Genomic DNA, 17,606 nt, shown 5'->3' with positions numbered 1-17,606 from the left:
CCTCTGCTTCCGTAGCAACTCGACCTGAACATACTCGACAAGAGAAAAGTGGGGTTAAGCAATTGGTTCACTTCCGGCAGGCTTTTTTTTTTTTCTTTTTTTTTTTCTGTCCTGTTTACAAATGTCAGTTTATGATTGAGGAACAATTTTATTCCAATTGAGTGTTATTTTTAACATAAATCGGAAAACAAACCTGCTGTTTATCAGTACTTTGGCTCTGAATTAGTCCCGATCAAACTTGCACAGAGAGGAGTGAGATATTTCTTTACTCTATGTCTGGAAGTCAAACGTAATTGAAAATCATTCCAATCGGGAAACGATTTTAAGGATGTCATAAAGGACACAAACAACAAGCATGAAGAACTTATGTAATGTGTTCAATTAGGTGATGTAAGACTACGACCTGAATAGACTACAAGTGAATAAAACAATTTATGCTAAATTAAAAAGGCAATGTAGGGATGACAAACTACAGCCTAAAAAGGGTCCTAAACAAGATAGGGATGATGTTGGTTTAGAGACACGCTAACTATTGCCATCACATAATAATCCCTACACCACTGCCTCCAGACTTGGGATAGGCCCAGCTAAAAGTAATAGAAACTCCTATATTTCATTTCTGCACAAGTATAAGAAGCTGCTATATCATTTCAGGGACTTCTTGCAGCTTCAGTTGTCTTTCCTACTTTTCTTTTTTTATCAACTTAGAGTAACCAATCACAAATGGAGACAATTATACAATGCTGTTATAAGAGATGTTCATGCAGTTTGTAAGAAGTTGATGATCATATACTGATATTAGTATATGGTACTCAGAGGATACCCAATCTTGGAGCAAAAGTGTCAAGATATCTGTATCAGCAATGTCAAACACTGCACATGTGTTCCTATATTGTCTTACGTAACCCTGACTGTATCTTGCAGCTCTGTCTTATTGCTCGTTTCTCAAAGAGTAATGTCTTCATCCAGCCTCATGCCACACAATGACCTGCGCTTAGAAATGCCCAAAATAACTGGCATGGTTTCCCTCTAACCAATAGGGCGGGGTTCAGAGAGGAGGGGCGGAGCCTCTCGAATTTCTGCACGGCCGGACATGTAAAAGACACTCGTGGGTTTTACTGTTTTGTTCACTTGAAGTGTCAATAAAACTTATTATACACTCGAAATGCAAATGTCCTCTAAACTACTATGAGAGGATGAAAAGATACTCCAACCTTTGTTTTGTATCAGTGGGTGGGGCCAATACCTTTTAAAATCTGCGTCATCCCGATGTTAGTACATAGAGTCGACAGTGCCAACGCACTCTCTGATAAATTGATTCATGAGTTATCAAACAAAGTGACCACTATATTCGTCATGGGTATGTGTCTGTCTGTCTGTCCGGAGCATAACTGCCCGATGATGTCATCCGATCTTGATGAAACTTGGGTGGGAGGTTGATATCATGATCTAGTTGTGTCCTGCCTGGAGTGGGCGTATTGCGCCCATTGTGGGCGGTACTACTTGAGTAGATTCTTGCCAGACAAAAATACATCACTATAAATCATCAGAAAGACGTCAGTCTAACACACTGTACATGTGACACGCTTTGATCAGTAAGTGTGGGAATGGGCGTGGCCTTGCCAAACTACGATGGCGTCGGTTGAGAACGAGAGAACACACTAAGAGTATCTGTAAATATTTAACTGTATAAATGAACTGGAGAAACAAATTATAACAAAGGATTCTGCACGAAGTAAAATTCCAGTCATTGCCATTGAGAGAGGTGCAGCTCAGAAATACACACCGTCTGAATAATTATTATAATATTTGAGTAGATGATGTTCTACTACTGATTTACAAATGTTGTGGTACAAACTTTATAGACGTGCTCACCAGTGGCGTACTGAGGGTGTCTGGCATAATTTTTTTATTTAAAAAAAATAACAATTGTTCCCCCTCCATCCCTTGCTTCCACCTCCCTCACCCAAATCCCCAACCCCAGTAGCCATAGGTAGTACTAATAGGGCATAGACAAAAGGAAACTAGGATATTTATATTTAAATATCAATTAATTGACCACTCCAAGCGATGCAGTATGCCAAAACAAAAAATGAAAGGAACACTTTGTCAGTTCATATATTTATCCATTGGACCAAATTTTAAGTGGGGACTTTTGGATCTTCGAGGACTTGGGTCTTTGGGGACTTTTGGGTGTTTGCGGACTTTGAGTCATCTGGGTCTTTTTGGTCCTCGGGGACTTTTGGGTCATCTGGGTTTTTTGGGTACTCGGGGACTTTTGGGTCATCTGGGTGTTTTGGTTCCTCAAGGGTCTTTTGGGTCCTTGGGGACTTTTGGGTGATTTTGGTCATCGGGGACTTTTGGGTGATTTGGGTCCTCGGGGCTCTTTTGGGTCAAGTGTTAAAGGGTCTTCCAAGGTCTAAGGGGTCTCAGCAGTGTATCGGGTTAAAAGGCACATTTGAATAGTACGTAATTAATTAATAGACGTGAAAAAGTATGACGCGCACACACACATACCTCCATTTTTAGTAGATTCTTCCTGTGGATTCCTTGTTCAGGCTGTTTATACGACGCCATCAGTGATGCGCCGAATTAACGAATCTGCCGCCGAGAAACCGTGATTCGAGAAGGTTTATTGATCACGTGGTTTGCTTTTTTACCTTGACCCGCAACTGCAGGGTTCGTGATCACGTGTCCCGTGTATAGCACTGGTACCTCGCTATTATTTTATTTACATAAATGTAACAATGAAAAACAAGGCATTGCCCGAGACATGATATTTCTGCTGAGATTATTTGAACCCACATTACATTATCACGCATAACGCCGACACAGGCAAATGTGTCTAGCGGCTCCGCCCCCATCAAGCTGATTGACAGTCAGAGCCACGCCTACCCCAGTCCCATTCTTTTACATAGGGATGTAGTTTTCCGTACTTTTCGTGGAATCCTTTCAAGCTACGAGAATTATAATACCAAAGGATGTTGCAGGAACTAAAACTCTATCGAATGGTAGCAGAATCATTGCCATTGATAAAGGCAGCTCGGAAATATGCCGTCTGAAGAAGATTATTGTCCCCCGTCGCACCGCGGAGTGAAAGGGGGACTATGGTTTTCCCCTCCGTCCGTGTGTCTGTCCGTCCGTGCGTGCGTGCGGGCGTGTGTGCGTAAGCGAAGGACCGCATTCGAATTTGGTGTGGGTGCAACCCACGTCAAAATCCAAGATGGCCGCCGCCATGTATGTCTAAACCTTGTGAGCAGAATATCTTGAAAAATAAGCGAAGTACCAACTTCTAATCTGGTGTGTGGGTGTATCTAGGCATAAGGAAGAAGCCTATTGAAAATTGGGTTGCCACGTCAAAATCCAAGATGGCCGCCGCCATGTATGTCCTTGGCACAACTGAGCTCCTCACCACTTACAAGGCTTTCATCCGCAGCTCTATGGAATACTGCTCTCCCCTCTGGTCTGGTGCTCCTGCCTCACACCTAGCTCGTCATCAGGCTGTTGAAACCAAAGCGTTCAGAATCATTGGAATCTCCCGCGATGAAGCTAACTCCAAGGGCCTTTCACTCACTCACCACAGGCAGGTTGGTGGTCTTTCCGTCTTCTACCGACTCCTCTCTGGCCTTGCTCTCTCTGGGCTCTGTCCCCCAAATATTCCTACAGGTCGCACAAGATCTGCCTGCAACCCTCTTATGGTTAAACTGCCAAAATCAAGACTTTCTGTTCACCTTCACTCCTTCATTCCTCTTTTCTCCTGCCTCTGGAACAAACTCCCTCACTCTCTTCAATCCCACTCCACCCTCCAGGTCTTTAAAACAGCTGTTCACCACCATCTCTTATCTTCCCCCATCCAAAACCTTGATCTCTTGATCTTTTCTACCCCTGCTAATTTCACCCCAAATCCTACACTTTTTTGAAATACCAACTTCTGTCCTGGAAGTCCTTGGTCTCCTTGTGTTTTATACCTCCCCTCCCCCACCCCCCTTCCCACGCCTCCTCCCCCCAAGCCCTCTCCCTCCCTCACTTCTCCCTGCTCTCAAATGTTGTGTTTGTGTGCTTCCCCTTCTCCCCCCATCTTGTCTTCCGCTCCCTCTTTTTATATAGTTTGTTTGTCTGGTTGATTTGTTTGTGAAATAAATGTTAGCTCTTTCACGAGCCTCGATTCGGTATACAAAAAAACAAACCCTGTGAGTGAAATATCTTGAAAAATAAACGAACTACTAACTTCTAATCTGGTGTGTGGGTGTATCTACGCATAAGGAAGAACGCTATTGAAAATTGGGTCGCCACGTCAAAATCCAAGATGGCCGCCGCCATGTATGTCTGAACCTTGTGAGTGGAATATCTTGAAAAATAAGCGAAGTACCAACTTCTAATCTGGTGTGTGGGTGTATCTACGCATAAGGAAGAACGCTATTGAAAATTGGGTCGCCACGTCAAAATCCAAGATGGCCGCCTCCATGTATGTCTGAACCTTGTGAGCGAAATATCATATCATAGCATGTTTTCTGCGTCTTCCATTTTGTCAACTCGCATCACTTCCCCGACGGGGGACCTAGGCGTAACGCTTATTATTATTATGAACAAGAAGATGAATTCCCGGGTTTGACCGATCTTGTTTTTTGGCTTTCTTGTGCTTTTGCTTTGGTCTGGAGAACTGAAAAGTGGTCCCGACCTGGACAATCAGCTGAACAGACCAGGGAAGCTCTCATATGTAGCCTAAGCGAGTTTTTAAAGAAGATAATCCACCTTTCGTTTTGCATGTAGCAGATGGGAGCGATGTTTTTTTCTGCACCATCCCTACATAGAGAGTACTAGCGTACTCTCTGATGACCTTTAAAATCTTTATTGGTTCACGAGTTATCAAGTGACCACTATATTCGTCATGGGTGTGCATCTGTGTGTCTGTCTGTCCGCAGCATAACTACCCCGATGATATCATCTGATCTTGATGAAACTTGGGTGGGAGGTTGATATCATGATCTAGTTGTGTCCTGCCTAGAGTGGGCGTATTGCGCCCATTGTGGGCGGAGCCACGCCCGAAAAAGATGTCTTTTTAGGGGGTAATCGAGTTCAAGCTACATCTTCTCCGAGGTGTTTGGTGGAATCTGACAGGGGTTTCGATATTTGGTTAGGCCAATGTCAGGTGTCTCGCCCCACGGAGCTCGATTTTTCATTTTTTTTTACATATACACAAAGAATTAAGTTAAGCACCCCCCCCCCCCCGTTTTTTTACAACCTTGCACATTACAAGTTTGTTGTCGTCAAAACAGTGTAATATACCCATGTTATTGCTATATTTTCTGGAGAAGTGATATTATGGTCACATAAAAACATAACAATCATGCCGTTTTCAATATTTTATTCTGAATAATTTAAGGTGAAATTTTTTGGGAATTTTAGGCATATTTTCACCTCAATTTAAGTATGGAGCTATAGGTCCATCACGGACAGTGTGGATGACGTTTATGTTTTCTAACGTACAGTCATTGTTCTGAGAAGACCTCTAGCGATCTTTGCGTCAATAACGTGTGTAGGACCCACGTGATCGGATCACTGACTCAACCCTACGTCTCATAGACCCTGTAAGCCGTCGTATGCGTTGCTGTGGCAGGTTGTTCCATTCCTGATGTAATGCACGTTCCAATTCATCCAGATTGGCTATTGGAGGGACCATCTTCGCAATTTGTCGTCCCAACATGTCCCGAAAGTGCATTACATCGGGAATGGAACAACCTGCCACAGCAACGCATACGACGGCTTACAGGGTCTATGAGACGTAGGGTTGAGTCAGTGATCCGATCACGTGGGTCCTACACACGTTATTGACGCAAAGATCGCTAGAGGTCTTCTCAGAACAATGACTGTACGTTAGAAAACATAAACGTCATCCACACTGTCCGTGATGGACCTATAGCTCCATACTTAAATTGAGGTGAAAATATGCCTAAAATTCCCAAAAAATTTCACCTTAAATTATTCAGAATAAAATATTGAAAACGGCATGATTGTTATGTTTTTATGTGACCATAATATCACTTCTCCAGAAAATATAGCAATAACATGGGTATATTACACTGCTTTGACGACAACAAACTTGTAATGTGCGAGGTTGTAAAAAAACGGGGGGGGGGGTGCTTAACTTAATTCTTTGTGTATATATACTCAGAGGCAAAAGTTATTGTGACATGGAATTTTTTCATTGGTAATCTTGTGAATGAATTTTTGGATTTGAACCAGAGAAAGAGTGTGTTAAAATGGTCGAAGAAACGCAACCAAGCAGTTGTTCGAATTGCACGAAATTTGCAAGAAGCATGACATATTCGAGAAAAATGGCCAGCAATGTTCACTTTAAAAGGCCAGACAACCAGACGCTTATCATTTCCACTCAATGCAGCCTTAAGAAGTGCAGAAGTCAGAAAAACACCTCTATTCATCGTTCTGGAACAAGTTCGACATGCCACGCCTCGGGGAAAATGACAGATGGAGAGCTATAGGTATGCTTCAGTCTGGTACCTCGCAGCGTGACGTTGCTCCTCCATAGAAACACCATTTGGCATTTATGGCGACATCAGGCCATGTGTTCTGGAAGGGGATCGTTTTGGAGTTGGGGGCGTTATGATCTGGGGTGGGATAACAGCTGCAGCAAGGACGCCAATGATTGTGATTGAGGGGAACTTGAATGCTGTGAGGTACTGTTGGGGAATAAATATTCATATTGACCATATTGTTAATATAACTACCGAATGTGATCTGGTGTAAAATGCTCTGTGGTGCAGTTTGATAAAACTGTGAATCCTCTTGAACTATTTAGCTTCTGTTAAAGAGCTAACAGGTGGTCCAGAGAGAGAGAGTTAATTTAAGGAAACAGAATGTGTAATGCTCTTGGACTGCCATCTGTGTCTATCAATATTTAGCCTGTGTTCCATAGATGGAACACAGGCTGCAAATTCCCCCTCAGCAGGTCAGAGCATTTGACCTCTTGAACAGAAATAAGTACTAGCTGGCCAAGAGGGAGCCAAATAAGGGTTTGGATAAGGGACACCCTGCATGCTCTGTAACATCAAAGGAGTTTGGGGCTTTAAAACCAGGAGAAAGTTGTGAGCAGAAGCAGAGTGGACGGGGAACAACTGAAGACTGGTCAGCAACTGAACGAGCTTCAAAAGACCTACAGACCGAGCTTCAACCAAGACCTACCAAATGAGCTTCAACCAAGACCTACCAAACGAGCTTCAACAAAGACTGGAACAAAGACTCATTAAAGATCTCGGCTTAGTATACAACAAATTCTCAAGTATACAACAAATTCTCAAAAGTGAATAAAACATTGATTTTGCTAAACCGAGTCTCTTGAAGTTTTAGTAACATAACACCAGTAATTGTTAATAATTCTCCAAGAAGTGGTGGCCCGTAGGGACTCAACTGCCCAGGTAAACAAGGTAAGCTTTTGTTTGTTATCTGTGTAGTCTGATGTTAATCTGCGCAAAATAGTTCAGTGTTTGAGTTTTGTGTACGTTTGTTGATGTGTGGAAGGAAAAAACACGAGGCCTTTAACAGGTTTCAGAAATCATGCCAATTTTTTTTCTCTTTTTCTTCCAAAATTTATGTATACGCATTTTTCAGGAATGGTGCCATGGACTGTCACAAATATCCACTAAAGCCTTTTGTCTTTAGAAAAGGTGCTGTGCTTTCATGAAGGACCACTGATATGGTATATACTGTATAATTATTGTACGATTTTTTTTTAAATTTCAGAAGTCATGACGAAAAAATTTTTTTTTAAATAATAACAAATTTTTTTTTTTTCTCTGTAATTTGAAAAAAAAATTTCCGTACATTCTACGAGTGCAAAGAGCCACTAACGTATCCCGGGACGTTAGCGAAAAGGGTGCTGCATTCGTCCAGTCATGAAAATATTTTGTGTATTCATTTGATTTCATACGTTATTTCAGTTCAATGGTCTGTGTTACATATCTCCCCATTCCTTTTGTATGATGATTCAAATTTGCTGGGTTCCTACGGTTGAGACTTATATACTATTTTTCCTGTGGTGAGCCTCCTCTTTGATGTGGTCACGAGGGACGTGTGGATATGCTCTCGCACAAGTTGAACAGCGATTTTTAAAAAGCGATTAAACAGCGATTTTTAAAGCGATTTTTTAAAAGCGATTTTAAAGCGATTAAAGCGATTTTTAAAAAGCGATTTTTGTAAAAAACTGCATTTTATACAGTGGTAAGGGAAAATCGGCTGGATTCGATTTTCAAACATAAATTCCCATTGTGCTACAAAAGTGAGTTTAGCATTGTCATAAAGGTTTTCTGTCTCATCTCCAAGTAAGATTTGCACACACTGATCCTGCCACTGGAATGCGTGCAGGCAGGTTGCCCATGGCAACCGGTTGGTGTTGTGTCCTGGGTCCCGTCCACTTCTACATATGGGATCAGAAGCGATTTTTTAAATGTAACCTCTTTCACCTTTTCTTGCCCTACACCCCCCAACCTTCCCTCGCCCTTTCCCCCTCCCTCCTTCCGTCCCCCCCCCCTATCCAAACCCCCCATTTTTTCTTCCCTTCTGTATCCCTTCCCCCTTCCTTTTTTCTCTCCAAACTTACTTTTTACCTGTATATTTACATCCTGATTAGAGAAATATATATATATTTTTAGGATTTTTTATGGCGGCGGCCATCTTGGACCACAGCTAAAAATCCTTCAATCAAGATGAAATTTAATGAGAGCCAATCCCATGCTACTGTGATCCGGAATCTCTAAAAAATAGAACCATCGAATGTACCTTTGATCATTTTATATTTCATCTGTCTTTTAAGATTTTAAAAAGGGAATTTATTGATATAAGATACTATGACATTTGACAAGGCAATTAAATGGAGGGAAACCAATGATGAAATATATTGTGATCTGTTTATACATGAATGAATTTACATGTACATGAATTTGTTGACCCCAACCCAATCCTAACCCTAACTTCATTCTACCATTATCCACCCCCTCCAAATCATGTTATATTACTGATTGTATGAGGCATGTATAGGATCGTTGATTGTATGGGATTGAATGGGATTGCATATCCCATATGGATCCCATATTGATTTAGCATATCACCTCATTATGTGGTCTTGCTGTGTTTTTGTGTGTATGGGTGTGGGTATGTATGTGTGGGTATGCATGTGTTTTTGCACCCCTCTCTCCCCCCCCCCCCCCCCCCCCTCCTCCAACCATGGCCCCAATACTGCTACAATAATTTGTGAAATGGTACGACACAGTTTACATCGTTAAAATAATACACAGATGAGTGTATGATTTGCACCGAAGGTCGAGAGGGACAATAGTATCCATCATATAACCTTTCACAGCCTTGTAAGGGAGAATAAGTGCAGCCAATCATACACAGTTATTTTTAGAAAAATACAATGAGTGTCGTATTTCGCATAGTATTAATACCCCTAAGGGAGCCCCGCCCCACCCCCCCCCCCCCCCCAGCCTCATTCCTCCCTTGGCATTCTGCCACTTCTCCTCCTCCCTTCCCCACCCTTTTCCTCCCCTCTTTCCTCCTCCTTTCCTCTTTTGTTTCACTTTTACCTGTTTCCCTTTTCATAGTTCTCATTGTTTTCTCTCATTGTTGATGAGATTCAGGTTTGTCATATTTTGATTATTGATGTTCATTCTCAAATTTTGTTAATGATAAACTGTTTCATTGCTGATTATACCACGTGGATGTAATGATACAGTAAATGTTTGTCTTCTGCAATGGATGATTATGGCATGACTCTGATTAGGGTAATGATTTACAATTTTTTATTTACAATTTATTTACAATTACATTTACGATTTATAATTACAATGATTTACAATGGTCATGATTTTACAATCATGAAAATTGCTATGATTGTCATCATGTCATCATGTCAGGCATGTCATCATTGGGTTTTGATGTAAATTGAGTGCATGGGCTGTTAAGGATAGTTTTACAGCCCTGCAGGATTAATGCTGTATTACAGGTCACAAAGTTTGTAGGAGGTGTGCAATTTAATGTGATTGAATTGCATTGGTCAATATTATGATGTTCCTTATGATGTAACCTTATGATGTAACCTTAGAAATTGTAACCTTAGGATGTAACCTTATGATGTAACCTTATGATGTTCTGATGGGGAATGATTTGATGAGGTGCACCATCAATTCATTTTTCCCATGTAAGACAGTAATGTATTTGAATTTGTGATATAATGACCAGACAAGATTGGGTAAAAATAAAAAATAAAATAAATATGTCAGATATGATCACGGGGCAGAACGGTGATTTGTCAACTGACGGCAGATATGGGTCAAACGGTGACGACCGATGCTCATATTCCCCGTCAGTGGATGGAACTGTTTTGGCAACATTGGGAAAAGGTTTAGGTATAGAGTAATGTTGATCCCATATCATAGTTCAGTATCAGACATTGGTTTCAATTCGGTATCAGACTGATAAATGTGAATTTGGATATTATCATTTATATTATTTTATTATATATTATTATTAGAATTTTATGGATGAATATTGATAAATTGATTGAAATTGCATAATTGAATTGATTCTGATTCTGATCCGATTGATCTGATTGATTTTGATCTGATTAATTTAATCTGATCTGATTTTATTTAAATTTAATTTAAACAAGTCAATTGATGGATGAATAAAAAGTGCGGTCTCAAGAAAGAAGCTTTGAGACATTTGCAAAACATCAATGTGCAGACAACCTGGGACGATGAGCGAGGTGGTGAGTCTAGTGGTTATTTGTTATATTATGTGGTTATTTTTGTTTGACCCCCCCTTAACAGGACTTACTGATCCAGACTCATCTGCAACACTGATCAGTGAGATTGGGGTGTGGGAAAAGCCACAGGGCAGGGGGACTCTCTGGAAATCACCTGAAGTCATCAAGTGGACAGGTGGAGAGATACTTCCTGGAAGACCACAGAGTAGAGCTTATCGGAATAAGCTAGACAACAACGCATTCAACGCTACTTTGTATAAGGTGGAACAAACTTCTGCGATTTTTGCAGTACACACAGTCGATAGTGGATACAGGTGTAGTCCGATGTGTAGTCCTTGTAGTTATTTGATATATTGAGTGAGTATAAAGAGGTACTCACACACAGGCAAAATGGGAAGTGGATTCTGCAAGATTAAACAAGGTCAATTGGATTTGAGTCAAAGAGGTGCTTGTATCAGCTCCATGTATCAGAAATATGGGGCAGAATCACTTAAAGATGTGGAATCCTGGTATGAATGGACGAAAGGTCGAAAACGTGGATTCCCACAGGAGGGCACTTTTGATAGAAACGTATTGGCAACACTCAGAAAAGAATTGGAAGCAAGAGGGCGACAGAAGTTCAAAGTGGATTGGCAACCATTCTATTACTGGGACGCTGAATCTAGGGAAAGGGAGACCAAAGCAAAGATGGGGGGGCTTGAAGAAAGAGGTGAAACAGATACAGCATAGGTTGTGTAAGGTAGCAAATCAGATGCCTCTTCGAGTCAGCAATGGAGAGCAATCCCAACCCAAATTGTATCCAGAAGCCAGATCATACGAGACAAATGAACTGGAAGACGAAACTCCTCCACCTTATCGGAGACATATTGTATATCAGCCACAGGTAGTGCCTGTACCTGTACCTGCCGAAAGACCAGAACAGAGTGCAGCGATTGGTTCTAGTCAACAGAGGACAGGTGAAAGACGTGACCCATTTGAGGTAACTACCCAAGAGGGTGCAATTGGGGCACAGGAACCGACTCAAAGTGGGCAAACGATGCAACCAGCTGCTATACCTTTATCATGCTCTCCATTTCACCATACAAGGAGTAAGGGTCGTGTGATAAATGCCAATCAATCTAATGATCAATGTGATTGGCTAATGAATGATCAAAAGTTGACTCTCACAAGGAGGGTTTGAGCAATGTGGTGTTATGAATTTTCCTCAGCGGCAATTTCCAGGGGCAAATCAGCAACAACCAGATCTGATGTATAGACCATGGCAGGTACATCAATTGAAGGCATTGCAGAGTAGTATGCCATCAATCAAAACAGATCCACTTCAATTTGCGGAGGAACTGCGGTTAATTGTGGAAACTCAGTTGCCCACTGCAAGAGACATGGAAATACTTTTAAAATGGTTAATTCCTAATACCACCACTTTGAGGAACTTAATGCGTGAGGCCAACTGGGTAAATACGGAAGATGGACAGGTAGACATGCCCACGGAGGCTAGAAGGGCACAGATCAATAAATTGATAGAGGCCATAAAAAAATTGCCACCAGTGACGGATTGGAACAAAGTGGTTACATGCAAGCAGAAAACAGGCGAAGATGCTAGCGATTATTTGGACAGATTGCGAGATGTTTTCCGACTATATTCAGGCATAGACCGGGCACAAATTGACAATGCCTTAAAACCCCTTTTTATTAATGGTCTATTGCCCAAATTGAAGAGTGAAGTGGAAAGACAATGTATTGCTTGGGAAGGCAAGCCAATGCAAGAAATATTGAATTACGCCTTGCATCATCAGCGGATTCAAGCCAGGAATAGTGCTGTAAATGCCGAGAAATTGATGCAATTACAGACTCAAGCCCTGATGACTACGAATCAACGTAATCGGTTTTCTGGGCAACAACGCAACAATGCAGTAGGAGATAACCAGGGAGTGGGGTGGCAACTCAGGGATCTGGAGAGGCAGCCCAGCGATACAAGTGAACAGGTGGACAAACCAGCCAATGACAGACATCGATGTTTTAATTGTGGAAATATTGGACACTGGAAACGATGTTGTCCATATTCAAATAGGAAGACGAGTTCATAGGACGAACCAAGATCAAGGGTACCAGTGCTTACCGGTACCTCAGATAACGATTAGGCCTTCATTGCTGCAGATCCCAAATGCCAACAGACCAACATGAATAATTGTTCCTGCTTCTTGTCTCAAAAAATTTTTTCGGAGCAAGAATGAATTTTACTTTTGCTTATTAGCGAATTAATAATTAGTTGATTAAATGCCAGAATTGGATTTTTTTTTGGAACATGAATTAAAAGATCCAGAATTAGAGTTCATTCTGGAAGCCTCATATTTGCCAATTATGAATGTCGTTTTAGGGAGTATTTTGGGCGAAACAATTTTTTACAACAAAACAATTACCAAAGTGTGGAACATTGCTTTGCAAAATTTTTTGGAAACCAAGTGACGAGCATCACATGATCAACAGGTGGGCATTTTGGACTATTTTTTGCATGCTCATAGGTCAGTGGTCGACTGACATGTAAATAGAGGTGTTGTAAAATTTGTACAATTTGTAAATTTGTACAATTTGGATAAATTATTGTAGGACAAAAAAAGGGTAATTTCAATGTGACATTATAGGGGTTTTTCTAAAAAAAAAAAAAAAAAACTTTTTGTCTATTTGTGTATTAGCGTTTCTAACATTAAAGGATAAATTTTACGAAATTGAAATGAAAATTGACACCCATCTTGATCTGTTAATGATGGTTCAAATGCAAACAAATATACATAATGCTTGGGTTTGTGTATGTTTGTGTGTCAATGTTTTTGTTTTGTGTGTCAATCTTACAAGAATATCCAGAAAATTCGTAAAATAAAATAGGAATATAATTTGATTATGTACATTATCTCTTTTGTCAAGGGCGATGGAATATACGGATTTGATGTGCTACGTTATGAGCAGCCATTAATTAATAGTAAAATTGTGAGTAATTTTGGGATTCCATTTTTGATAGAATTTATATGACAATAACAGCTAGTTATGGATAGGAGCTTCATAAACAAAATGAGTACAAAATTAGCCACATTTGGAAGTGGTCTTACACTGACTTTCCAGAGTACTCTGCTCATGAATTTTTACATATATAAACTTGACCTTTATCAGCATATAAATTGTGCTGTATGTATGGATGTGTCTTAGGCATAGACGATATGGGCAGATAGTAAAGACAATTTTGTTGAATTGAACTATTGTGAGTTTTACAACGAAATGCATTGTGAATCTTAAAACCAAGGGGCAGACGTGAACGCGTTGTTATGTTTTTACACTTAGAACACGATGTTACGTGTACCTGCAACATATTTTGTTAATCTGCCACACCTATATTGGCATACTGGTGTCAGTAGTATTCACTAAGTTGCATAGAAAATGGAGGAACAACTTTTAAGGGAGTATACAACCACTTATTTGGATATTTTCTACAAAAGTAGGGGTTTCAATGAGTGGTAGCTGTACACATGGGATTTATCAAATTAAGTTATGCAGTTTAAACAAAGTTACTGGTAAACAGAAGAGAAATGGATAGTAAATAAATTCTTCAATGCTGGGTAAATTTAATGAGATATTACAAAGACTTATAAGAGCTATTGTTCTTCCTTATAGCAGTGGGAAAAGAGTGAATTAGAACCAAATGAATCTATAAATGAATGTGATAGGGATAATATCCTCAATTTGTGTTACTTATTTGATTGTGGGTAAATAAATTATTTTATCGTAATGGATTGATAACAGCAGCCTGCAATGTCCTGAGAGTGTGCATCCATGTAATTAGAAATCCCAGATTTGTTTTTACAAACAACATTTGGTAGAGGTCTTATGTCGACGAGCACTTACTTGGTAGATAAAAAAGGTACTGCATGTTGGCAGCCACTTTTGCGGCCATTTAGGCCAAACACGTTGAGAGCAAATTGTCGTTCAATACGTAATTTACACATGGCTATTTGTAAAAGGGACGTTGTTGCGATGGGAAACATTTCTGAAGGTTTATTAAAATGTTATAATATGACATGTGTCAAGGCACACTATTGGATGGGAAAATTAGATCTGGTTATAGAATGAATTTGCTGACCCTTTGAAGTTAATTCTTTGAATTGATTGTTTTACTAGTATTTTGAGTTCAACTTGGAAATAGTATGGTAGAGCTTTGTTAAAACCTATGGTTGTGGTATTTTGGAACGAATTCACAGATCATAGGAAGTTGATAACAATAGAAATAAATATGGACCCCGGGAGATAGGGGCATCAGGATAAGGCAAATAATCAGATTTATGTTATAGATTAAGGGATTTTTCTTTAGTCACATTTTAAGAAGTTTGTTAGTTTGGTATATAATGTTGAATGTCATTGACATAAATGAGGGCATAACAACTTGTTGTGCACTATGTCTGTTTTACACGATCGATGAACTCATATCACCACAAGTAACACTGTTAAAGAAAAACAAAAAGCGGGGAGGACTATGCTAATAACACATTAGGCATAGTTTGCTTGTTTGCAAGAATTGTTGGGAATTAGATATTCCTGTTTGTGATTTCAATCATATATAATCATTATTAATGCATTTATTTTCTTTGAGTTGAGTTACAACACCTGCATGTGTTTAATTTTTTGAATTATATGAACCTGGAAGCAATTGTGGATGCTATTCTTAGTTTTAGTAGTGTAAAACACATGTCTGATTTGAATATTATTCGTGTGAAGTTGTTATAAAAGATAGTGATTTCATGTTACAATGTACCCCATCTGATTCAATCTGTGTGGAGAGCAGATATAAATGTGGCTAAGTAAAGGAAAGACAAGACCACATCCCAAATGGAGTGATAACGACATCTGGGAAGAAGTTTGAAAAAGGAAAATTTGTGAAAATGAAGTTAATCTTGGCATACACCCTCTTTCTCAAAGAATGATGAAGAAATGCTCCTTTGGAAGATGGATGTTTACCTTCACCAAGGGAAAATTATGTGACCATTTGTCTGGGTCACACTGCAACATATGGAAAAGGGCGATCACTTACTTGTGTTCAAATACCTCGAACATTCATCACATCAGCAATTGCAGGACGACGATATTTTACCTGCAACGTTTACGGGATACGGTGACGTGTGTCATTACTTCACCAACTTCCGGGGAGCCAGCCTGGAGCTGCAAGCGAACGACTGCGTTTTTCCTTCACAACAGCTGTGCATGATTCTGCTGTGTGCTCCTGGTATGGACCATGGACAACTGAGTACCATGGTCCCAACATCATCATTGCGGATGCATCCGGCATCCATGCTCCACATCTTGTTGACAAATCAACATCACATCAACACTTGCTCCATGCTCACGATGAGTGAGGAGGCAAGTCGACTACAACTGGATGGAGGCCTTGTTCAAATCTACTATGGCTCACAGCAAGAGTGGCAAGGATGCTGCATGGAGAGCAGGGTCAGTCTATGACTCTGCCCAGCTATCAGAACAGCAGAAATCAGAAACAGCTACGCAAATAGTGAAAGTGTGATGAAGACAACAGGAGGGAAAATGTTTTATGCTGAAATTTCAAACACAAGTGATCCGCCCCTTTTTTTCAAACAAAGAAAGTCAATATTTGATTAAAGGCAAATATTTTGCCAAATGTTGCAGATGCTTTATTATTTTAATGATGAACTGAAATTATTGCATTTTGGTGAAGGTGAAATGTTTTGTGATCTTTATGCAAATGAGTTGAATTGAATTATCAACATAGAAAGAGTCAATGAACAAGGAAATGTATTGTGACCAAAATTCTTCCAGAATGACGGTGTATGCCTTAGGAAATTGAATTACCAGATTAGTGGTTTGAATATTTAATGTGGTAATGTTTAGATTAATGGTTAATATAAACATAAAAGAAAAAAACCGGGGACTGTTGGGGAATAAATATTCATATTGACCATATTGTTAATATAACTACCGAATGTGATCTGGTGTAAAATGCTCTGTGGTGCAGTTTGATAAAACTGTGAATCCTCTTGAACTATTTAGCTTCTGTTAAAGAGCTAACAGGTGGTCCAGAGAGAGAGAGTTAATTTAAGGAAACAGAATGTGTAATGCTCTTGGACTGCCATCTGTGTCTATCAATATTTAGCCTGTGTTCCATAGATGGAACACAGGCTGCAAATTCCCCCTCAGCAGGTCAGAGCATTTGACCTCTTGAACAGAAATAAGTACTAGCTGGCCAAGAGGGAGCCAAATAAGGGTTTGGATAAGGGACACCCTGCATGCTCTGTAACATCAAAGGAGTTTGGGGCTTTAAAACCAGGAGAAAGTTGTGAGCAGAAGCAGAGTGGACGGGGAACAACTGAAGACTGGTCAGCAACTGAACGAGCTTCAAAAGACCTACAGACCGAGCTTCAACCAAGACCTACCAAATGAGCTTCAACCAAGACCTACCAAACGAGCTTCAACAAAGACTGGAACAAAGACTCATTAAAGATCTCGGCTTAGTATACAACAAATTCTCAAGTATACAACAAATTCTCAAAAGTGAATAAAACATTGATTTTGCTAAACCGAGTCTCTTGAAGTTTTAGTAACATAACACCAGTAATTGTTAATAATTCTCCAAGAGTACCGAGACGAGATTTTGCAAATGGCCGCTTTACCGTTTTTGCAACAGAACGGCCCTGGAGTGACGTTTCAACACGATAACGCCAGCCCACACATTGCTCGAGTTGTACAGCAGTATCTTAATCAGAACAATGTTAATGTGTTACCCTGGCCCACAAGATCCCCTGATTTGTCACCCTTT

General features: G+C 40.1%; 1 long non-coding RNA gene across 1 annotated transcript; it reads left to right on the top strand.

Moving 5' to 3' along the window:
- Window positions 1-10,952: 10,952 nt before the first annotated feature.
- On the top strand, window positions 10,953-17,367 carry LOC144894062 (uncharacterized). Its single transcript, XR_013624757.1, has 2 exons — window positions 10,953-11,041; window positions 15,606-17,367. It is a non-coding gene; the product is annotated as an uncharacterized LOC144894062 (long non-coding RNA).
- Window positions 17,368-17,606: the final 239 nt, after the last annotated feature.

This window comes from Myxine glutinosa, chromosome 10 (assembly GCF_964187855.1).
Source record: "Myxine glutinosa chromosome 10, kmMyxGlut1.1, whole genome shotgun sequence".
In the NCBI taxonomy this organism is placed as follows: domain Eukaryota; kingdom Metazoa; phylum Chordata; class Myxini; order Myxiniformes; family Myxinidae; genus Myxine; species Myxine glutinosa.
Note: the sequence above shows the minus strand (reverse complement) of the source record. Positions and strands in the feature narration are given on the sequence as shown.